This window comes from Phocoena phocoena, chromosome X (genome assembly GCF_963924675.1).
Source record: "Phocoena phocoena chromosome X, mPhoPho1.1, whole genome shotgun sequence".
Classification (NCBI taxonomy): Eukaryota; Metazoa; Chordata; class Mammalia; order Artiodactyla; family Phocoenidae; genus Phocoena; species Phocoena phocoena.
In genome coordinates, this window is record NC_089240.1 from 21,474,440 (window position 1) to 21,499,972 (window position 25,533).

Sequence of the window (25,533 nt, forward strand, 5' to 3'; positions counted from 1 at the left end):
GTTAGTTTCATTTGGATCCTATATATTGGCTACAGGTATTAACAGTTCAACGTATTTCAAATTTGAACAGTTGAATATATTATCTGAAATGGTGTCCTGGTTGTGAAATGGCCTGTCATCTTTGCATGCCTCTTTGAGGATTTAAGGCCACTTCAGATGCTACTGCTACTTTTCCCTCCTCTTTTACCTGGAAGTGATTTCTTCTTTATTTGAATTCTTTTAGTTCTTCCTTGACACTTGTTCCACCCTATACTGTATTATGGATATTTGTGTATGCGTTTAATCTCCTGTAAGAGAATACAGATTTTTAAGGATCTAATATATTTTATTTATCTTTTTTTTTTTTTTTAATTCTTTTTCTTTTTTTTTTAAACCCCACATTTGTTTTATTTTTTTTTTTTTTTATTTTTTATTTTTTTTTTGGCTGTATTGGGTCTTCGTTTCTGTGCGAGGGCTTTCTCTAGTTGTGGCAAGCGGGGGCCACTCTTCATCGCAGTGCGCGGGCCTCTCACTGTCGCGGCCTCTCTTGCTGCGGAGCACAGGCTCCAGATGCGCAGGCTCAGTAGTTGTGGCTCACGGGCCTAGTTGCTCCGCGGCATGTGGGATCTTCCCAGACCAGGGCTCGAACCCGTGTCCCTTACATTAGCAGGCAGACTCTCAACCACTGCGCCACCAGGGAAGCCCCTTTATTTATCTTTGAACGCGTCAGACAGCCTAACCCAGAGCCTTGAGTCTAGTTTGTTCTCAGTAGTCTTTGAATGAATGTGTAAATGCAAGAAGGCTAAATATTGAAAGATAAGTTTAATGTGTTTCTGGTCAGTAGTGGATTTAATTAGAAATAAAAATATGTAACATAAAACAAAAAAGAATAGATTTGATAATAAAGTACAAAAACACTCAATTAGTGAATTAACTAATTGTGATTTTCTGGTGTGGACTAATTTGTTGGGATTGTTTATATTTATGTATTAGACACAATTATGTTTTATGATAGAAGGAAAGCAGAATTACCCAGGAAGAATATATTATCAGCATCACCCAGTATAATGTATACGGAATCCAGCTATTTCAGATTCCCTGATGCCTATTTGGACATTATAATAGTGAATATTATAAATTGACTTTCGCAAACCCATTTTTGCCTGTGGAATGAGGTATCGCTCTGGTGAGGGTCACTCTTACGTTATAAACTAATAGCATCTTCTCATCTTGAAGAACTTAGTACAATCGTTAGGCAAGAAGAAATATCCTTCTTGACACTACTGATGATAATTTAAGAAATGTCTATCATTTTTTGAGGTTTACTATGTGCTAAGCCACTGTGAGATAATAGAAAATATACATATGTTGGTCTCTGCCCACAGTTCCTGGCACAGAGTTCCTAAGATCTTTGTAATTTCCTAAGTGATAAGAGCACTAGGAGTATATTTTGTTCTAATGTTTGTTCTTTGACCCCAGTACCTGACGCAGAGCTCCTGCAGTTTTTGGAATTTCTTGGGTGAAAGAAGTGTATTTTATTCTTATGAGGCAACTCTTGATTTGCTCCTAGGTAGCTTTAGGATGGAGGCTGGTGGGTTGGTGAACACATCTGTGTGCTGGGAGGGTGGTGCACCCCAGCTCCCTGGGGACAGAAGCTCCTGAGCTCAGCACCCTTTCAGATCTTACCCTATGTATATCTTCATCTGGCTGTTGATCTATATCCTTTGTTACATAGCTAACCAGCAAGTGTAAGTGAGTATTTCCCTGATTCTGTGAGCTGTTCTAGCAAGTTTCCGGGAGCCCCAGTTTATAGCAGGTCAGTCAAAGGTACAGGTAACAACCTGGGACTGGTGATTGGCATCTAAAGTGGGGACAGTCTCATGGGACTGAGCCCTTAACTTGTGGGATCTGGTGCTAACTACAGATGGATGGTGTAAGAACTGAACTGAACTGTAGGACACCCAGCTGGTGTTGCAGAATTGCTTGATGTTTGTGGAAAACCCACACATCTGGTGTCAGAAGTATTGTGAGGGTAAGAGTAAAGGAGAAACCCAGGGAGTTTTTCCTGTGGCTACCTTGCATTCTCTTATTTAATCTTTATAAATCTTTACAGCAGCCCAACAAGGTAGATTCTGTAATTATCCTTATTGTGTGGATGAGAATCAGAGAGTTTAAGTAAATTGTCCATGGTAAGCAGTACAACCAGGATTTGATCCAGAACCCAAACTCTTGAACATGATGTCCTCTGTGTTCTCCTTATCAAACCGATCTGCAAATACTCATCCAGCTCCTAATATGTGCAAGGTGATTTTTAGGCGTTGTTTTTAGGCATTGAAAATAAAGATGTATAAAGCAAGAGATATTGAACAAGATTTCAATTCTTATAGACCTTAAAAATTTTCTGGAAGGACTACAGTTCCATCTAATGGAATACTAGTATTATCCACACTGAGTAACACTGGCGGAGTGTTCTATAGGAATGGATCTATAGGAAGGCTTTGGGGCAGGCCAGGAAGACTTTGATGGAGGAGGCCAGATTTAAGCTAACTCTTGAAGGTAAAGTAGAATTTATATCAGCAGAGATGAGGAGGAGGATATTTCAACAGGAGCAGAAGGCAAAGGAGGAACACGACACGAGCCAGACACAGGCTGGGAGAAGATCAAGGCATGGCCCCGGAGTATCACTGCACATTTGTCAAAATGATTTTTTCTGATTTTCATCTTACAAAATAATAATTTAATCATGAATGTAAATTATGTGCATTGGAAGAATTATACAGAAAAAACAATCTTTACATCTGGAGATATCAGAAGCAAGGTTTCTTGTAGAAACATTTTATTAGGGGAAAGAACGTTCATTTAGGTTTCCAAAAATGAAAAATGCTACAAATTAGCAAAGAGGCAAATTTGTCACTATCACTCATACTATCTGTTCTTGTTTTGTCGCAGCTGTATACATTTTTAATCAGTTTTGAGTATAAGAGATGAGAAAAAACTTGAAAGCCCTTTCAAAAGGCATGTGAAAACAATACATCTTTTCCGCTAGGAATAAATGTAATCCTGTTCTCTGAACATAGATCAAATATCATTGAAGGTATAAACAAGGTTGGACAATTGAAAGGACTCACAAGACTCTACTCGCCTAAGGCTTTAAGAAATGTAAAGGATGCAGCAGGACAAAGGAAGTGCGGGCAATCATAGAGAGGGCTGAGTCTGTCAGGTGCGGCTCCCAAATGCCCTTTCTCAATAGCACAGGGTGCGCTTTATCTTTTGATTATAAACGACTAAGATATGTGTGCAGTACCTTGGCCTCAGCGGAGCTGAAGCATAAATTTACTCAAGAGTCTTCTGTACCGTGCTGGTCATATAGCTAAAACCAGGCTGTGGAACTTGTTGACAAAAATTATAAAGAAATGGATGGGGATGATAATTTGGCAAAGTGATTACCTTCGGGGGTTTGAAAATGTGATAGATGGGCAGCACAGTGATTGTATGTATAGGGTTTTATTCCATCGCTCTGGTGGCTAGTACGTGGTTGTTAAATAATTCTCAATTCTGTTATGTATGTCTGAAACATTTCATAATGAAAAGGGTCAGGTGCAAAACTTTTCCTAATGTTGTATAAAAATAAGCTTATAAGAATCCCCTTCACACTGTCAACTGCAGGAGCCTAAGTAATCTCTTCATGGATACAAAACTCATGTGACTCAATGTATTTATCTCAATAAGTCAACAAATTCACCTTTCTGAAGGGTTTTAGGTCCAGAGTGTTGATTAATCAGACAGTTGTGAAAAAGTAAAAACGAGAAATTATGTTCCAAGCACCACTGCATTTGTAATTACAATGTTTATTCTCGTAAGCACTGTATTTTTATTACTGTATGGTTTGGACAAACATAAAGCCTTTCATAGAGGCCTAAAGATTAGAAAGATAAGTACAATACTCCATCCTTTCTCCTCTCACAAAGGTATGCTGGAGGTCAGATCTTTCTTCTAAGTCAGTGGTTTTCAACGGGGGGCGACTTTGTTCCCCAGGTGACATTTGGCAATATCTGGAGATATTTTTGGTTGTTGGTTGTCACACCTGGGGAGGTGCTTCTGGTATGTAGTGGGTAGAGCCAGGGATGCTGCTTAACCTCCCGCGGTGCACAGGACAGCCCTGCAGCAAAGGATTATCTGGCTCAAAATATCCTGAGTGTCAAGGTTGAGAAACTCCAAGCTAGAAATTTTTCTTGCTTATTTTAACATTTTCCTGATTAGTAATACTTATTTATTGTAGAAAATCTGAAAGATACAAAAAGTACAAAAAAGAAATAAATTGCCCATAATCTCATCCTTCAGAAATAACCACTGTTTAACATTTTATTGCAGTGACTCTCAAATCTGTCTGTGTCTATGGAGCTTTGAAAAAACCTGGGGCTCCAATCTCAGATATTCTGGTTCTAGTCTTTTCTCTGTGTTTATATTCTTTTATGTAATCTACTTTAATCCCTTACCAATATGTTCTGAGCATTTTCCTATGCCAGGGGTTGACAAACTATAGCTGCAGGCCAAATCCAACCTGCCACCTGTTTCTGTACAGCCTGCCAGGTGAGAATGGGTTTTAAATTTTAAATGGCTGACAAAAGTCAAGAGAAGAAGAATATTTTATGACACCTGAAAATTATATGAAATTCAAATCACAGTGTCCTTACATAAACTTTTATCAGAATACAGCCACGCCCTTTCATTTATGTAATGTCTGTGGTTGATTTCACATTACCATGGTAGAGTTGAGTAGTCGTGCCCGTCTCTTAGGGTCCTGAAAAGCCTAAAATACGTACTCTACAGCTGTACAGAAAAAGTTTGCCGACCTCTGTCCTATGCCATTAGGTGCTTCCATTGTTCTTTCCTGGACTTACAGCATTCTATCCCCTCTTGTTCACCAGTTATTATAAATGATTCTTTGAAAAATATCCTAATTGACTAACCCATACATAAGTATATGATTATTTCTGTAAGAAAATTTCCTAGAGGAAATCACTTGGGTAAAGGCTTTTGTTCCTGTAGCCAAATTTGTATCCTGAAAGTTAATACCAACTTCCTCTCCAAATCAGAAATGTATTTGAAAGTCTGTTTCCTCATCCCCTTGTTATCAGTGGGTGCTTTGCATTTTTGTCTCTGCCAACCTGACAAGTAGGTTTTTTTTGTTTTTTATTTATTTATTTTTGGCTGCGTTGGCTCTTTGTTGTTATGCGCGGGCTTTCTCTAGTTGCAGGCTACTCTTCCTTGTGGCATCCGTGTCCCCTGCATTAGCAGGCGGATTCTTAACTACTGCGCCACCAGGGAAGCCCTGACAAGTAGGGGTTTTTTTTTTTGCGGTACGCGGGCCTCTCACTGTTGTGGCCTCTCCGGTTGCGGAGCACAGGCTCCGGACGCGCAGGCTCAGCGGCCATGGCTCACGGGCCCAGCCACTCTGTGGCACGTGGGATCTTCCCGGACCGGGGCACGAACCCGTGTCCCCTGCATCGGTAGGCGGACTCTCAACCACTGCGCCACCAGGGAAGCCCTGACAAGTAGTTTTAACTTGCATCCCTTTGTTCACTAATGAAGCTGGACATTTTTTTTCTACGTGCTTATTGGCCATTTGTGTTTATTTCTAACCCTTTTTGTCTTTTGCCCATTCTCTATTCTGGCTTTTGTTATTTTCTTGTTGCCTTGTAAGAATTTTTTTTCTTTCAAAATTAAAGATAATTACAATTTTCCCGACATGTATGCTTTTCATTTCCCCCCTAATGGTACATTTAAAAAATGGCTTCAATATATGGTTAAAATGTAACACTTTAAAAATATTTATTACTTTTGGTAATAAATATAATAATAATAAAATATTTTCTTACTTTATTTGTTGTATGTTTACTGTGGGTGGATATAAACTAACTAAGCATGTGATAAGAGGTGAAAGGGCATTGGAGGCTGAGAGGATGGCAATGGATGGATGGAAAGACATGCATCGTGTTTGGAAAAGGGAAGGAATAAGGGTGATTGTGAGGGATGCAGGAACCAAATTATAACCAGCTGTGTGTTCTGTTGACAAGGAGTTTGAACTTTATCATTTAACTGTGATTCTTGGACTACCTGCCACAGAATTATCTGGGGATTGTGATGATATGAATCTTAAAATGCAGATTTCTAGGCTGTAGCCCAGATCTACCTGTGGAGGTTCAGGTGACAAGGTCTCAGGACCATGAGATTCACAAAGGCAATTAGCCAAACATGAACAAGTCATACAAATACCAGCCTTGTTTTACTCATAAGGAAGAATATAGAGCAGTGGTCCTCAATTTTGTCTGCATGTTGGAATTGGCACCACTTGGGGAGGTTTACAAACACTGATGCTTGGGTCCCACCCCTGGTGATTTGGCTTTGATTGGTCTGGAATGTCACCTGGAAAGTGGGATATTAAAAATGTAATGTTCATCAGTGTTGCTGCTACAGACTAATTAGCGGTTCTCTTAAGTGTCGGCCCTGGACCTGCAGCGTCAGCGTCACCTGGGGACTTGTTAGGAATGCAAATTCTAACAACACAGACCTGCTGAGTCAGAAACCATGGGGCTGGACTCAGCAGTCTGTGTTTAACAAGCCCTCCAGGTGGTTCTGATATATGCTAAAGTTTGAAAACCACTGATTAAGGAAGTCACTTCGTGGTCCCTTACTTTTTTAGAACCTACCTGCTATTGATATCTGGAGCCTTTGGCAACGTGGCCACGTGAGTTGGAGGGCGCTTGGGAACTGGGAAAAAGTGCACACCCTTTGCTAAGCTCCTCTGGTCTGGCCTGTGGTTGCTTGCCTGTGTCTGATCACTGATGGAGTGCCATCTTGTATATGCTGTAGTTACGTGTAATTAAGTCATTTAAGGGTTTTAGCTTTAAAATTGTGGGTTTGACTTTTACTGGGAGGATTTGAAGTCTTTACAGGCTGACACAAAATTAAATTTAAGGAAGAACTTTCCATTGGCCCTGGAAGGATTGCTGGAGACAGGGAGGTCCTCCCCCTTTCCTTCTCCACCGGATCATTCCTTTTAGCCTGTAAATGTGCTGCATACTGTTTTCTTCAAGTCTTTCCTATCTTTCTCTTTCCTTTCAGTCAAACTTCTCCACAGCATAGTCTACACTTACCTACTGGGTGTAGAGGCAACTCAGATGCTCCCAGTAGAGAGGGCTGTGCAAAGCTGCCATTGTTTGTATCAAGGGCTTTGGTAAAACAAAGCCAAGTTGGGGGTAGGGGTTGTCAGATGGCAGGGGTGAATTGTTAGCAGAATAGCCAAGCAGAACACCTTAAATTCCAAATAGGCAGGAAAATGTCTGTGAGAGCAATCTGAATTATTATCTGTAAATAAACCAAGGAGCAGAAAAGCGGCAATCCCTAAGAATTTCCTGGCACGGGTACTTCCTGTTGAAGTGTTCAGGCTTGCCTGCCGGAGACATTCACTTACCTTTAAGGCATGGTGCACTGCCTTCAGTTTTGAAAAATCTGACTTGCACCTATCATACTACTGAACATTAAGATCTACCTTCTAACTACCAGATCCGCGAGACATTTTTCGATCCTTGTGTTACCTTGAGCTCTCCAATTGCATTTGACAGTCTTGATCACTCATTTATCCTGGCAATATTTCTCTTGGCTTCAGTGACACCCCCCTTTTTCCTAGCTTACCCTTTCCCTATCTTTCTCATGATTCCACCCCTTTTAGCTGTAGCGTAGGAGGGGAGGAATTCAGGCAGGCCAACTTTGATTCAGGATTCCTTGTAACATTGAAAATATACCTTTCAAAACTGAATTTAATAATGTCCAAATTCTTATTAGGCTCTTATTATGTGTACAACACTGTAAGGAAATAAACAGCTTTTACTCTGCCACATTTCACTCCTTCAGTGCGTATAGTGAGTGTGTGTGTGTGTGTGTGTGTATAGTAATGCATATACATCCTCTGCCTCTTTCACAGTAGGCTTGACACCTACTTATCTTTCAAAACCTTATATAACCTTTCTGACTTTTCATAGACTTTGGAGTTGGAAGGGACCATTGAAATCATCTGGATTTAGTTCAACTTCGCGCAAGAGTCCTTTCTGCAATTATTCTAATAAGTGATCTTCCAGACTTGACTGAACCTCATTCTTTCCAAGGCAGCCTGTTCAACGTTTGAGCAATTCTAAAATGCTAGGTTTGATTCACTGTAACTTCCGTGGAATCTTGCTCTGACCTCTAAAAAAATATAGAATAAATTTATTCTTTTCTCTAAGTGACAACTTATCCAGTATTTGAAGATAGTTGTTAAATTCTTCAAATTTATTTTTTTTCCAAGTTAAACATCTCAATTCCCTCAAATTCCATAACAGGCCAGAGTTTTCAGACTTCCAGCTCTCCTGGATCCTTTCCAATAGGCCACGTCCTGATAAGCTGACTCTAGTGCTCCAGTCATTGTCTGACCATACCAGAGTATTCTCTTTCTTGAATTCAAATTCTGTTAGCTTTACGAGCAGTTCCACCACCCTGTTGGCTTCTCTGCCAGTTGTCAATTTATTGCCTCTCAGCTCTAAAGCCATCCTTCCTTGCCCTGCTTTTTAAAAATAAATAATGTACTTGTATCTTTTAGAGCAGTTTTAGGTTTCCAGAATAACTGAGGAGAAAGTACAGAGAATTCCCATATATTCCCTACCTGCTACTCCACCCAGACAGTTTCCCCTGTTATTACTGCATTAGTGTGGTACATTTGTTACAGTTGATGAACCAATACTCTAGTAACCACTGTCCATAGTTTACATTAGGGTTCACTCCTTCTTTTGCACGTTTCTATGGGTTTTGACAAATGCACAATGTCACGTAACCAACATTGCAGTATCACACAAAATAGTTCACTCCCCTAAAAATCCCCTGTGTGCTACCTATTCATCCCTTTCCCCTTCTCTCCTCCTGCTGGGACCCTAACAATGCACTGATCTTTTTCTTGTCTCTGTAGTTTTGCTGTTTCCAGAAAGTTGCATGGTTGAAATTTTACCATATGTAGGCTTTTCAGTCTGGCTTCTTTCACTTACTGGCATGCGTTAAAGTTCTTCCATGTCTTTCTGTGGCTTGAGAGCTCACTTTTTTAAAATCACTAAATAACATTCCATTGTATAGATGTACCTCAGTTTGTTTATCCATTTACCTACTGAAGGACATCTTGGTTGCTTCCAAACTTTGGAATATCTGTGTGCAGCCTTCTGTGTGGACATAACTTTTCAACTCATTTGGGTAAATATTGGTGAGTTCCTTTGCCAACTCGTATGATGAGACGATGTTTAACTTTGTAAGAAACTGCCAACCTGTCTTCCAGTGTGGCTGTACCATTTTGCATGCCCACCAGCAGTGAATGAGAATTCCCGTTGCTCCACATCTTCATCAGCATTTGGTGTTGTCACTGTGTTTGATTTTAGCCATTCTAATGGGTGTGTATGGTGGTACCTCGTTGTTTTCATTTGCAATTCCCTAATGACATATGATGTTAAGCGTCCTTTCAGGTGCTTGTTTGCCATTTATATATCTTCTTTGGTGAGGTTTTTATTTAGATCTTTTGCTCACTTTGTGTTGTTTTTCCTACTGTTGAGTTTTAATAGTTCTTTGTATGTTTTCGATATATGTCCTTATCAGATATATGTTTTACAAATATATTCTCCCAATCTGTAGCTTTGTCTTTTCATTCTCTTAACAGTGTCTTCTGCAGAGCAGAAGTTTTAAATTTTAATAAAGTTCAACTTATCAGTTTTTTCTTTCATGGATTGTGCTTTTGGAGGTGTATCTAACAGCTCATTGCCAAACCCAAGGTCACTTGGATTTTATCCTGTGTTATCTTATAGAAGTTTTATAGTTTTCCATTTTAATTTTTGTGAAAGATGTAACGTTTGTGTCTAGTTTCTTTTTCTTTTCTGCATGTAGCTGTCCAGTTGTTCTAGCACCATTTGTTGGACTCTCCTTTCTCCATTCTCCATTGAATTGTGTTTACTCCTTTGTTAAAGATTGGTTGACTGTACTTGTATGGGTCTATTTCTGGGCTCCCTATTCTGACTCATTGAGTCTGTTTATCTATTCTTTGCCAATACCACAGTGTCTTGATTACCGTAGCATTATAGTAAGTCTTGAAATCGGGTAGTCAGTCTTCCAACTTTATTCTTTTTCTTCAATAAAAGGCAAAAAGGTCTTTTGCCTTTCCACGTAAACTTTTGAATCACTTTGTCAATATCCACTGAGTAATTTGCCTGAGTTTTGATAGAGATTGCATTGAATCTTTAAATCAAGTTGAGAAGAACTGATAACCATATTCAGTCTTCCTATTTATAAACGTGGAATATCTGTTTATTTAGATCTTTGATTTCTTTCGTCACTTTTGTAGTTTTCCTCATATATAGTATATATTTTGTTAGATTTCTAAGGTTTTTTTTTGATGTTAATGTAAATGATGTGTTTTTAATTTCAAATTCCAGTTGTTCTTTGCTGATGTATAGGAAAGCAATTGACTTTTGAATGTTACCTTGTCTCCTGTACCTTGTTGTAATTGCTTGTTGGTTCTAGGAGTTCTTTTTGTTCAGTTCTTCAGAGTTTTCTACAGAGACATTCCTAGCATCTGAGTACAAAGACAGTTTGCTCTCTTCCTTCCCAATATGTATAACTTTTTTCCTTATTGCTTTAGCTAGGACTTCCTATAATGATGTTGAATAGGAGTGGTTAGGGGGATGCCTGCGTTTTGATACTGGAGCTTGATCCTGTTGTAGGGGAGCAAAATTTGCCGCTGCAAAATGTCTCTTTGGCATACAGATTATTTCAGCTGAAAACAGTCAAGACTCAGGAAGAAGTTTTCACCTTTCCCTAACAGCCTAAAGAGTATAGATAGAAGACCTGTTCCAGGAAGGGAGCTATCACCACAGTTAACTACAGTATAATATGAACTAAGTGTGGCAGACAGGGAAGAACCTAGCAAAGTCTGTAAAAATTCCTCTCTGTGTCCCATTACCTCTGTATGGCCCAGCAAACATTTGTTTACCAAACATTTGCTTTTTCATCTCCATGTCAATTGCCTTCCTCCCCTTTGAGGTCCCAGACCACTACCCCCAACATCCACTTTTTGTCTTTAACTGAAGATGGTATTTAAGGTGAGGGCTTCTGCCATTTTGGTGAGTTACTCAGTTCTCCTGGGTCTCTCCGCTGTATACATATTAACACACTTTTATTTGATTTTCTCCTGTTAATCTGTCTCATGTCAATTTAATTCTTAGACCAGCCAGAAGAACCTAGACAGGTAGAGGGATTTTTTTCCTTCTCAACACCAAACATTTCTTTTGCCAATGTTAAGCTTTGGCAGTAGAGGGTACTGTAGGGATACTGCAAGTCATAGCAGAGAAAGTGCGTCTCTTGATCTTTTCAAGGTGCTTTAGCTCTTGCTCTCATGACATGGCTGCTAGCGGTGTATGAGAGACCCAGTTGTACTCACCATTCGTTTCTCCAGTACCAAGGAGGATGGTTTCTTGCTCGTCATAGTGGACTACTGGCTGTGAAGCAGCTCCGCCTATAGCATCCCAGTGATCTTCTCTACCATCCAGTGGGCTACAGTCAAACCCTCTCCAATGGGATTAAAATCTCAGTCTTGGTTTGGAATGGGGGATTTCCAAGTCTGTTCCTTCCTTGGATAACCTCCCTCAGTCTTAGGGGGATTAGCTGCTCCCAACATTCTCTATTCCTGTGTTCTTGAGTTTTCTTTGCCCCATTAGTAGTTAACCAACTTTTACTAGTTAACAGTTCTTTTTAAAAAATAATTAATTAATTAATTAGTTTATTTTTGGCTGCATTGAGTCTTTGTGGCTGCGTGTGGGCTTTCTCTATTGCAGTGAGTGGGGGCTACATTTTGTTGTGGTGTGCAGGCTTCGCATTGCGGTGGCTTCTCTTGTTGTGGAGCACGGGCTCTAGGCATGCGGGCTTCAGTAGTTGTGGCACATGGGCTCAGTAGTTGTGGCTCGCGGGATCTAGAGCGCAGGCTCAGTAGTTGTGGTGCACGGGCTTAGTTGCTCCAAGGCATGCGGGATCTTCCTGGACCAGGGCTCAAACCCGTGTCCCCTGCATTGTCAGGCAGCTTCTTAACCACTGCACCACCAGGGAAGTACCAGTTAACAATTCTTTTTTTTTTTTTTAGAAATTTCATGTAATGTCTGAAACACTTATATTAACATACTTCCATACAAATAACCCAAAGAAAGTTTAGTATTAGTTTTTTTGTTTGTTTGTACTGCAGGTTCTTATCAGTCATCAATTTTATACACAACAGTGTATACATGTGAATCCCAATCGCCCAATTGAGCACACCACCATCCCCACCCCACTGAGGTTTTCCCCCCTTGGTGTCCATACGTTTGTTCTCTACATCTTTGTCTCAACTTTTGCCGTGCAAACTGGTTCATCTGTACCATTTTTTCTAGGTTCCACGTACATGCGTTAATATACAGTATTTGTTTTTCTCTTTCTGACTTACTTCACTCTGTATGACAGTTTATAGATCCATCCATGTCTCACCAAAAGACTCAATTTCGTTCCTTTTTATGGCGGAGTAATTTTCCATTGTATATATGTACCACAACTTCTTTATCCATTCATCTGTCGATGGGCATTTAGGTTGCTTCCATGACCTGGCTATTGTAAATAGTGCTGCAGTGAACATTGGGGTGCATGTGTCTTTTTTTTTTTTTTTTTTAAGCGGGCTTCTCACTGCCGCGGCCCCTCCCGCCGCGGAGCACAGGCTCCGGACACGTCAGGCCCAGCGGCCACGGCTCACGGGCCCAGCCGCCCCGCGGCACGCGGGATCCTCCCGGACCGGGGCACGAACCCGCGCCCCCCGCATCGGCAGGCGGACCCCCAACCACTGCGCCACCAGGGAAGCCCGCATGTGTCTTTTTGAATTACAGTTTTCTCTGGGTATATGTCCAGTAGTGGAATTGCTGGATCATATGGTAATTCTGTTTTTAGTTTTTTAAGGAACCTCCATACTGTTCTCCATAGTGGCTATATCAGTTTACATTCCCACCAACAGTGCAAGAGGGTTCCCTTTTCTCCACACCCTCTGCAGCATTTGTTGTTTGTAGATTTTCTGATGATGCCCATTCTGACTGGTGTGAGGTGATACCTCATTGTAGTTTTGATTTGCATTTCTCTAATAATTAGTGATGTTGAGCATCATTTCATGTGCTTCTTGGCCATCAGTATATCTTCTTTGGAGAAATGTCTATTTAGGTCTTCTGCCCAGTTTTGGATTGGGTTGTTTGTTTCTTTAATATTGAGCTGATTGAGCTGTTTATATATTTTGGAGATTAATCCTTTGTCCGTTGATTCATTTGCAAATATTTTCTCCCATTCTGAGGGTTGTCTTTTCGTCTTGTTTATGGTTCCCTTTGCTGTGCAAAAGCTTTGAAGTTTCATTAGGTCCCATTTGTTTGTTTTTATTTCCATTACTCTAGGAGGTGGATCAAAAAAGATCCTGCTGTAATTTATGTCAACGACTGTTCTTCCTATGTTTTCCTCTAAGAGTTTTATAGTGTTTGGTCTTACATTTAGGTCTCGAATCCATTTTGAGTTTATTTTTGTGTATGGCGTTAGGGAGTATTCTAATTTCATTCTTTTCCATGTAGCTGTCCAGTTTTCCCAGCACCACTTATTGAAGAGACTGTCTTTTCTCCATTGTATATCTTTGCCTCCTTTTTCATAGATTAGTTGACCATAGGTGTGTGGTTTTATCTCTGGGCTTTCTATCTTGTTCCAGTGATCTATGTTTCTGTTTTTGTGCCAGTACCATATTGTCTTGATTACTGTAGCTTTGTAGTATAGTCTGAAGTCAGGGAGTCTGATTCCTCCAGCTCCGTTTTGTTTCCCCCAAGACTGCTTTGGCTATCTGGGATCTTTTGTGTCTCCATACAAATTTTAAGATGATTTGTCCTAGTTCTGTAAAAAATGCCATTGGTAATTTGATAGGGATTGCATTCAACCTGTAGATTGCTTTGGGTAGTATAGTTATGTTCACAGTATTGATTCTTCCAATCCAAGAACATGGTATATCTCTCCATCTGTTGGTATCATCTTTAATTTCTTTCATCAGTGTCTTATAGTTTTCTGCATACTGGTCTTCTGTCTCCCTAGGTAGGTTTATTCCTAGGTATTTTATTCTTTTTGTTGCAATGGTAAATGGGAGTGTTTCCATAATTTCCCTTTCAGATTTTTCATCATTAGTGTATCGGAATGCAAGAGATTTCTCTGCATTAATTTTGTATCCTGCTACTTTACCAAATTCATTGATTAGCTCTAGTAGTTTGCTGGTGGAATTTTTAGGATTCTCTATGTATAGTATCATGTCATCTGCAAACAGTGACAGTTTTACTTCTTCTTTTCCAATTTGTATTCCTTTTATTTCTTTTTCTTTTCTGATTGCCGTAGCTAGGACTTCCAAAACTATGTTGACTAATAGTCGTGAGAGTGGACATCCTTGTCTTGTTCCTGATCTTAGAGGAAATGCTTTCAGTTTTTTACCATTGAGAATGATGTTTGCTGTGGGTTTGTCGTATATGGCCTTAATATGTTGAGGTAGATTCCCTCTATGCCCACTTTCTGGAGAGTTTTTATCATAAATGGGTGTTGAATTTTGTAACAGCTTTTTCTGCATCTATTGAGATGATCATATAGTTTTTATTCTTCAGTTTGTTAATATGGTGTATCACATTGATTGATTTGCATATATTGAAGAATCCTTGCATTCCTGGGATAAATCCCACTTGTTCGTGGTGTATGATCCTTTTAATGTGTTGTTGGATTCTGTTTGCTAGTATTTTGTTGAGGATTTTTGCATCTATGTTCATCATTGATATTGGTCTGTAATTTTCTTTTTTTGTAGTATCTTTGTCTGGTTTTGGTATCAGTGTGATGGTGGCCTCATAGAATGAGTTTGGGAGTGTTCCTTCCTCTGCAGATTGTTGGAAGAGTTTGAGAAGGATGGCTGTTAGCTCTTCTCTAAATGTTTGATCGAATTCACCAGTGAAGCCATCTGGTCCTGGACTTTTGTTTCTTGGAAGATTTTTCATCACAGTTTCAATTTCATTACTTGTGATTGGACTGTTCATATTTTCTATTTCTTCCTGGTTCAGTCTTGGAAGATTATACCTTTCTAAGAATTTATCCATTTCTTCCAGGTTGTCCATTTTATTGGCATAGAGTTGCTTGTAGTAGTCTCTTAAGATGCTTTGTATTTCTGCAATGTCTGTTGTCACTTCTCCTTTTTCATTTCTAATTTTATTGATTTGAGTCCTCTCCCTCTGTTTCCTGATGAGTCTGGCTACTGGCTTATCAATTTTGTTTATCTTCTCAAAGAAGCAGCTTTTAGTTTTATTGATCTTTGGTATTGTTTTCTTTGTTTCTATTTCATTTATTTCTGCTCTGGTCTTTATGATTTCTTTCCTTGTGCTAACTTTGGGTTTTGTTTGTTCTTCTTTCTCTAGTTCCTTTAGGTGTAAGGTTAGATTGTTGAGATTTTTCTTGTTTCTTTAGGTAGGCTTATATAGCTATAAACTTCCCTCTTAGAACTGCTTTTGCTGCATCCCATAGGTTTTGGATCGTCGTGTTTTCATTGTCATTTGTCTCTAGGTATTTTTTGATTTCCTCTTTGATTTCTGTAGTGATCTCTTGGTTATTTAGTAACATATTGTTTAGCCTCCATGTGTTTGTGTTTTTTACATTTTTTTTCCTCTGTAATTCATTTCTAATCTCATAGTTTTGTGGTCAGAAAAGATGCTGGATATGATTTCAGTTTTCTTAAGTTTACTGAGGCTTGATTTGTGACCCAAGATGTGATCTATCCTGGAGAATGTTCCGTGCGCACTTGAGAAGAAAGTGTAATGTGCTGTTTTGGGGTGGAATGTCCTATAAATATCAATTAAATCTATCTGGTCTATTGTGTCATTTAAAGCTTCTGTTTCCTTATTTATTTCATTTTGGATGATCTGTCCATTGGTTTAGTGAGGTGTTAAAGTCCCCCACTATTATTGTGTTACTGTCGATTTCGTCTTTTATAGCTGTTAGCAGTTGCCTTATGTATTGAGGCGCTCCTGTGTTGGGTGCATATATATTTATAATTGTTATATCTTCTTCTTGGGTTGATCCCTTGATCATTATGTAGTGTCCTTCCTTGACTCTTGTAACATTCTTTATTTTAAAGTCTATTTTATCTGATATGAGTATAGCTACTCCAGCTTTCTTTTTATTTCCATTTGCATGGAATATCTTTTTCCATCCCCTCACTTTCAGTGTGTATGTGTCCCTGTGTCTGAAGTGGGTCCCTTGTAGACGGCATATATATGGGTCTTGTTTTTGTATCCATTCAGCCAGCCTGTGTCTTTTGGTTGGAGCATTTAATCCATTCACGTTTAAGGTAACTATCGATATGTATGTTCCTATGACCATTTTCTTAATTGTTTTGTGTTTTTTTTTTTTTTTGTGTGTGTGTTTGTTTTTGTAGGTCCTTTTCTTCTCTTGTGTTTCCCACTTGGAGAAGTTCCTTTAACATTTGTTGTAGAGCTGGCTTGTTGGTGCTGTATTCTCTTAGCTTTTGCTTGTCTGTAAAGCTTTTGATTTCTCCACTGAATCTAAATGAGATCCTTGCTGGGTAGAGTAATCTTGGTTGTAGGTTCTTCCCTTTCATCACTTTAAGTATATCATGCCACTCCCTTCTGGCTTGTAGAGTTTCTGCTGAGAACTCAGCTGTTAACCTTGTGGGAGTTCCCTTGTATGTTATTTGTCGTTTTTCCCTTGCTGCTTTCAATAATTTTTCTTTGTCTTTACTTTTTGCCCATTTGGTTACTATGTGTCTCGGCGTGTTTCTCCTTGGGTTTATCCTGTATGGGACTCTCTGCGCTTCCTGGACTTGGGTGGCTATTTCCTTTCCCATGTTAGGGAAGTTTTCGACTATAATCTCTTCAGTTATTTTCTCGGGTCCTTTCTCTCTTCTCCTTCTAGGACCCCTATAATGTGAATGTTGTTGTGTTTAATGTTGTCCCAGAGGTCTCTTAGGCTGTCTTCATTTCTTTTCATTCTTTTTTCTTTAGTCTGTTCCACAGCAGTGAATTCCACCATTTTGTCTTCCAAGTCACTTATCCGTCCTTCTGCCTCAGTTTTTCTGCTATTGATTCCTTCTAGCGTAGTTTTCATTTCAGTTATTGTATTGTTCCTCTGTGTTTGTTTGTTCTTTAATTCTTCTAGGTCTTTGTTAAACATTTCTTGCATCTTCTCGATCTTTGCCTCCGTTCTTATTCCGACCGAGGTCCTGGATCATCTTCACTATCATTATTCTGAATTCTTTTTCTGGAATGTTGCCTATCTCCACTTCATTTAGTTGTTTTTCTGGGATTTTATCTTCTTCCTTCATCTGGTATATAGCCCTCTGCCTTTTCATCTTGTCTGTCTTTCTGTGAATGTGGTTTTTGTTCCACAGGCTGCAGGATTTTTGTTTTTCTTGCTTCTGCTGTCTGCCCTCTGGTGGTTGAGGCTATCTTAGAGGCTTGATGGGAGGCTCTGGTGGTGGGTAGACAACAATTCTTTATATTGAATTTTCATTGTTCAAATTACTGACTTGGTTTGTGTCACCTGACTAGAATGACAGATTCTTTTACATTTTTGGTTAACTTAAACCTTCAAGTAATCTCCCAACTGAAATTCTGTGATTGGGTTTGAGGGGAGGGGGCATAGAGTATAGGAAAGGGCACCTGTCTATGTGGGCAGGCACAGCAGTTTCTGGCTGTGTGAGGGGCTCAGGTGTCGTGGCTGACTAGGTGGGTGAGATGTGAGCAGGACTAACTGGCATATGGAGCAAATGGGACCCAGCATTCTTGGGAACTCCTTCCTCAGGATTCTATTCCGGAGATGTGGCTAGAAGGGGAGGTTGGTTGCACTATCTGAGATGTGGTGGGCTTGAAATAACAAGGAGGAAGAGCCTGCTTGATTACTGTCCAAAAGAAAATGGACTGTATTAGCAAGTCCAGATGGGGTCAGGGCCGCTGGCTAAATCCTGAGAGGCACCCACAGCAGCTATGATATTCCGTCTGCTTCTGCCCATATGCAGCTGGTTACCTTGTTGATGGCCACAAAAAGAGATGCTCCACAGCCCCGAAGGATTTTATCCTTCTAATGAGCAGACAAGCTGCAGATATTTATATGATACTGTTTAAACATTATAAGATGCAACATTTCAGGAAATGGTTTGCAGCAACTATACATATTGATAGTTAATGTAAATAATTTTTATCATGGGTTTGTTTTCCTTGGTGTGTACACTCTCTCGTCCCTGGGGATACGGATGAGCAAAGTGTTTTGTTACACTGCCTTGCTCCTGCTGGCAGTGACACAGGTGCAGAACTGCGGGCATGATGAATGAAATGCCAACTGCATCACTGCGGCCTGTGCTCAGCTCAAATTGCCGTCAGTAGAGGAAATAGAATTCATTAGTTTTCTTTCAGTGCACACGCAAACACATGGGTCTGAAAGAATGTATGATGGCAGCAAGGAGAAATGGGCAAAGCCCAACCTTTTTTTCCTCCTGAGCAGCTCTGGCAACAGATGAAACAATAAGCCTTTGGATGCACTGTCTTTGTCAGTAGATGTTTGAGAACGTGGTATCCCTGTGGCAAAATGCTCTGTGGATAACTGATCACATTTTTTTTACAATCTCTCAGACCTATTGAGAAAATAATATTGATTCGTTACAGAATCCAGAATTCTACAAATGCTCAAAGAAAATATAACCAAATACTCAACAATTTTAAAGGATTCAGATAAAAATAACATGCATGAATATTGCTTTCATGACTTATGTGGTGAGTTATCTAGGGTGGTGAGTTGAGAGCCTTTATTTCATATCTATTTTCATTTTGGCACTGGCTGAGCTAATGCCATTTGACGCTAAGTGTGGGGCTCTTGCATGATGACAGAGCACCACATTTGGAGAAAAAGAGACTCTCTTGAAAAAATTAATCCTCTCAGGGTTTCTGAGATGGTTGGGGACTAGGAGCAAGCTTAACCCAAGTTCTAGCTTTGTGTTTTCCAAACTAGACTGATCTTGGAGATTTTGACTAGAATTCTGTGGTGGGACCCAGGAATCTGTATTTGTAACGGGTACCCACGTTGCAAATTTGGAAAATATCATTCTTGTGTATATATTCAAAAGTGAAGTTTATTTCTCAATGCAGTTTGATGCCCTTGTCCAGCCAGATTTAAGTTGGCATGATTCACCTACATAAATATATTTTTTAAGGTTTAGGGACACTGGTCTCAGCATTTGGGAGAAAACATGAAAAACAACAACAACAAAAACCACTCCCTGTATTGAATTGAGCAGCTGAAAGGCAAACACTTGGGCTTTTCTTCCCAATTATGCTGCTTGGGCTGGTAGACTGTTGGGGATGAAATGTATTCAGATAGAAAAATCATTCTTGGGACTTCCCTGGTGGTGCAGTGGTTAAGAATCCGCCTGCCAATGCAGGGGGCATGGGTTCGAGCCCTGGTCCAGGAAGATCCCACATGCTTCAGAGCAACGAAGCCCGTGTGCCACAACTACTGAGCCTGCGCTCTAGAGCCTGCAAGCCACAAGTACTAAGCCCATGTGCCACAACTACTAAAGCCCGCGAACCTAGAGCCCGTGCTCTGCCACAAGAGCAGCCACCGCAATGAGAAGCCCACACACTGCAATGAAGAGTAGCCCTCACTTGCTGCAACTAGGGAAAGCCCACGCGCAGCAACAAAGCCCGAATGCAACCAAAAAAAAAAAATCACTCTTGCTCCTTACTGATCTATACTTCTTTTTTCCCTTTAAAATGTAACATTTATTGCCTTTTTCTAATTACAAAAAATAATTCATCCTCAATGCCAAAACTCCCAAAGAAAACAGAAAACAAAAATCTATAATTTCACCACCTAGAGATAACTTTGCTATATGTTTTCTAAAGACGCAATGATATGTGCTTCTTGAGGCTTATAATTACATCATGACCACTTTGTGAGAAAAAGTAATTGTAAGTTAAAACAGGAATGTTAAAGATAACCTATAGAGAGTAGAATTTCACTCCTGCTACATTTTCATATTTTAAGAAATGCTGATAAATCCAACTGCCCTTAGAATTCTAAGAGAATCCATATTTTTAGAATTTATAAATACTGTCTTCTATTCTAAAGTTGTCATACCTTAGATATGTTTTTTTATTCTCTAAAGAGTTTTTTCTTAACCTTTACATATCTATCATTCATTCATTCATGCATCGTATAATTGTTGAATACTTATTACGGAGATGCAGCATTTAAAGACTGTTAAGGTACATTCCTCCAGTGAGCTTATTTTCTGGGTTAGGGGAAAGAAATAAATAAACAAATTAAGACATTTTCAGATTCTTTGGATTGGGTGATCAAGGAAAGTTACTGTGAAAAGGTGACATCAGAGTTGCTACCCAAGAAATTAAAAGTATCCCAGCCTTGGGAAAATGAGAGGGTGTGTTTCCCTACAACCTCTACAGAATGTGTTACAGAATGGTTTTGGTTTAATTTGGTTTGGTTGATTTGCTAGGTGAGAGATAGTGTAGATTTAATTTACTTTTCTTTCAGTTTGAGTGGAGTTAAACATCTTGTCATACATTTTAGGGCCATTGTAATATAATCTTTTGCTCATTTTTTTCACATTGAGTTTTTGGTCTCTTTTTCCCTCGATTTTCAAAAAACTTTATATAACAAGGGCTTATTTCTCATTCATACTACTTGTCTATCAAGGGTTGGAATTCAACTCCACATTGTCCTTAATTTCAAAGTATACAGTATGATATTGTTAACTATGGGCATGGTGTTATACGGCAGATCTCTAGAACTTATTCATTTTATATAGCTGAAACTTTATACCCTTTGAAAAGAAACTCTCCATTTACCCCTCTCCACAGCCCCTGGCAACCACCATTCTACTCTGTTTTTATGAGTTTGACTTTTTAAGCTTTCACATATAAGTGAGATCATATAGTATGTGTCTTTGTGTGTCTGGTTTATGTCACTTATCATAATGTCTTACAGGATCAGCCATGTTGCTATAAATGGTAAGATTTCTTTCTTTTTAAAGGCTGAGCAATATTCCATTGTATTATTCATATATGTATCACATTTGCTTTAGCCATTCATCTGTTGACAGACACTTAAGTTGTTTCCATGTCTTGGCTACTGTGAATAATGCTGCAATGAATATAAGAGTGCAGATATCTCTCCAAGATACTGATTTAATTTCCTTTGGATACATACTCAGAAGTGGGGACTTCCCTGGTGGTCCAGTGGTTAAGACTCCGTGCTTCCACTGCAGGGAACTGAGATCCCACATGTCATGTGGCGCGAATTTTAAAAAAAGTGGGATTGCTGGATCATATGGTAGTTACAATTTTTTTTTAATCACAAATAAGGTCTTTTATTTGTCACCATTAAAATTCTGATTTATAAACAGATTCTTGGACTGGTGGCTCATATCCATCAGCTCGTTCAACTTTAGGACCTGTCTCATCCCCAGTAGCTTTTCCAGAACTACTACCTTCACCATGTAGCTCCATGAGTTTTCCCAGTTCAAACTTGGGCTTCTTCAGCATTTTTACTTTTCTAACAGAGACATCATGGAGTGGATAAATAGATTGGCAGGCCTTCTCTATGTCTTTTCCAATGCTGTCTGGAATCAGTTTATTGACCACCTCTTTCAAGTCATTTGTCTGCACCTCTCGGGTCATGATTTCCATCATCTTCTTGCGGATCTGGCGGACCTGCTGGTGCTGGGCATAAGAGGACTTCTGAATCTGATTGTTGCGCTTTTTAGTAAAACCCACGCAGAATAGACGAAGCAAATAACCATCGATAGTCTTGACATCAACGTGAGCTTCAATCATGGTCTGCCAATTTTTGACCATGGAGCACATTTTGTCATGGGTAAGATCCACGCCATGGAAATTAGTCAGGCAGTTTTTTTCCCTGAACATCCTCAGTAATAAGCTTAAATTTTCTAAATGCAGCTTCAGCATTCTGCAGGTCAGCAGGGCTCACTGCAAACACATGACCCTTGAGGCCATCAGATGCAATTTTGGTTCCTTGAGTTCTCGTGACTAGTGTTTTCCCAATATTTCTTATATTGAACATAGCTGGTACTTTCACATCATACCAATCTTTCTTAGATAATGGGTCAACTACTTTCTTCTTGGCTCCCTTTTTACCGCCTTTCGTAAGGCGCTTGTTCTTACCGCCCCGTAGTTACAATTTTAAGTTTTTGAGGAACCTCCATACTGTTTTCAGTAGTGGCTGTATCAATTTACATCCTGACCAACAGTGTACAAGGGTTCTTTTTTTTTCCAAATCCTTGCCAACACTTGTTATCTTTTGTCTTTTTTGATAATAGCTATTTTAACAGGTGTGAAGTGACATACCATTGTGGTTTTGATTTGAATTTCCCTGATGATTAGTGATGGTAAGCATCTTTTCACAAACCTCTTAGATTTTTGTATGTCTTCTTTGGAGAAATATCTATTCAAGTATTTTATACATTTAAAAAATTGGATTATTTGATTTTTTTGCTATTGAGTTGTAGGAGCTCCTTACATATTTTGGATACTCATCTCTTATCAGATACATGGTTTGCAAATATTTTCTGCAATTCTGTAGGTTTCTTCTTCACTCTGTTGATTATTTCTTTTTCTGTGCAGAAGCTTTTTTAGTTTGATGTAGTCTCACTTGTCTTTTTTTGCTTTTCTTGCCTGTGCTTTTGGTGTTATGTCCAAGAAATCAATGCCAAGGCCAACGTCATGAAGCTTTTCCCCTGTGTTTTCTTCTAGGAATTTAAGTTTCAGGTCTTATGTTTGTCTTTAATCCATTTTGAGTCGATTTTTTTATATGTTGTAAGATCGGGTTGAACCTCATTCTTTTACATGTGGATGTCCAGTTTCCCCCATGCCTTTTTTTGGAAGAGATTGTCTTTTCCCCATTGTGTAGTCCTGGCACCTTTGTTGAAGATCACTTGACTGCATATATGTGGATTTATTTTTGGACTATATGTCTGTCTTTATGGCAGTGCCATACTGTTTTAACTACTATAATTTTATATGTTTTGAAATCAGAAAGTGTGAAGTTTCCTGCTTTGTTCTTCTATCTCAATATTGTTTTGGCTATTTGGAGTCCTTTGTAGTTTCATCTGAATTTTAGGATTGTTTTTTCTGTCATTGGGATTTTGATAGAGATTATATTGAATCTCTAGATTGCTTTGGGTCATATAGGCATTTTAACAATATTAAGTCTCCTCATCCAAGAACATGGGATGCCTTTCCATTTAGTTGTGTCTTCTTTAATTTATTTCATTAATGTTTTGTAGTTTCCAGTGCACAAGTCTTTTAGTTAATTCCTAAGTATTTTATAATTTTGATGCTATGTTAAATGGGATTGTTTTCTTAATTTTCTTTTTAGATAGTTCACTGTTAGTGTATAGAAATGCAATTGATTTTTGTATCTTGCAACTTGACTGAATTCATTTATTAGTTCAGTTTGTGTGTGTGTGTAATTTTTAGAGTTTTCTACATATAAAATCTTGTCATCTGCAAACACATGTAATTTTACTTCCTCCTTTATGATTGTAGTACTTCCAGTACTATTTGGAATAGAAGTAGAAAGAGTGAGCATCCTTGCCTTGTTCCAGATCTTAGAGGAAAAACTTTCAGTTTTTCACCATTAAGTATGATGTTAGCTGTGGGCTTTTCATATATGGCATTTATTATGTTGAGGTAATTTCCTTCTATTTCTAGTTGAGAGTTTATATCATGAAAGAGTATTGAATTTTGTCAAATGCTTTCTTTGCATCTATCGATATGATCATGTGATTTTTATCCTTCATTCTATTAATGTGGTGTAGGTCTGTTCAGATTTTCTGTTTCTTCATAATTCAGTCATGAAGAGGTTGTATTTTTCTATGAATTTATCCATTTTTTCTAAGTTATCCAATTTGTTAGTGTATAATTTTTCCTAGTAGTCACTTGATCTTTTAATTTCTGTGGCATTAGTTGTAATGTCTTCTCTTTTGTTTATGATTTTATTTATTTGAGTCTTCTTTTTTTTTTCTTAGTTAATTTAGCTATAGTTTTGTCAATTTTGGGTATCTTTTTGAAAACCAACTCTTAGTTTTGTTGCTTTTTTTTCTGTTCTCTGTTTTGTTTATTTGTACTCTATCATTTCTTTCCTTCTGATAACATTGGGTTTAATTTGTTTTTATTTTTCTGGTTCTTTGAGGTGTAAAGTTAGATTGTTTGCGATCTTTCTTTTGTAATGTAAGCATTTTTCACTCTAAATGTCCCTCTTAGTACTGTTTTTGCTACATCCTATAGGTTTTGGTATGTTGTATTTTTGTTTTTGTTTGCCTCAAGGTCTTTTCTAATTTCCCTTTTGATTTCTCCTTTGACTCATTGGTTGTTCAAGATTGTGCTGTTTAATTCCCCCATGCTTGTGAATTTTTAAATTTTCCTTCTACTGTTGATGGCCAGTTTCGTTCCATTGTGGTCAGAAAAGAACTTAGTATGATTTCAGTATTCTTGAATTTGTTAAAACTTGGTTTTTGACCTAACATGCTTTGTATCCTGGAGAGTGTTCCATGTGCACTTGTGAAGAGTATATATTCTGCTGCTGTTGGAATGAATGTTAAGTATATGTCTGTTAGGTTCATTTCAAATTTAATGTTGCTGTATTTCTCTATTTGTTAATTGATCTTCTCTCTGGATGTTCTATTTTTTATTGAAAGTGGGGTCTTGAGCTTTCATATTGCTGTTTAACATCTTTTCATTTCAACTTGGAAGAACTCCCTTTAGCATTTCTTGTTAGGCTAGTCTAGTGGTAATGAACTCTCAGCTTTTATCTGTCTGGGAATGTCTTTATCTCTCCTTCATTTCTGAAGGATAGTTCTGCTGGATATAGTGTTCTTGGCTGACAGTTTTTTTTTTTCCTTTCAGCAGTTTGTATATATCATTTGACTGTCTTCTGGCCTGCAGGGCTTCTGTTGAGAAGTTTTCTCATAGTCTTATGGGAGTTACATGTATGTGACAAGTCACTTTTGTCTTGCTACTTTTGAAATTCTCTCTTTGAGTTTTGACAGTTTGATCGTAATTTGTCTCATTGTGGATTATCTGAGTTCCTCTTAGTTGTGGTCACTGGACTTCTTGGATTTGGCTATCTATTTCCTTCCCCTGCTTTGGAAAGTGTTCAGCCATTATTTTTTCAAATCGGCTTCTGGTCCTCTCTCTCTTCTCCCTCTGGGACTCTCATAATGTATATATTGGTTTATATGATGGTGTCTCATAAGTCCCTTAAGCTGTCTTCACTCTTTTTCATTCTCTTTTCTTTTTACTTCTTTCACTGGATAATTTCTACTGGCCTATCTTTGAGATTGCTGATCCTTTATTTCTGCTTGATCTAGTCTGCTTTTGAACCCCT

At 38.7% G+C, this 25,533-nt stretch overlaps 1 pseudogene; it reads right to left on the minus strand.

The window, feature by feature from the left end:
• Positions 1-21,509: 21,509 nt before the first annotated feature.
• On the minus strand, positions 21,510-22,320 carry LOC136142014 (small ribosomal subunit protein eS1 pseudogene; annotated as a pseudogene).
• Positions 22,321-25,533: the final 3,213 nt, after the last annotated feature.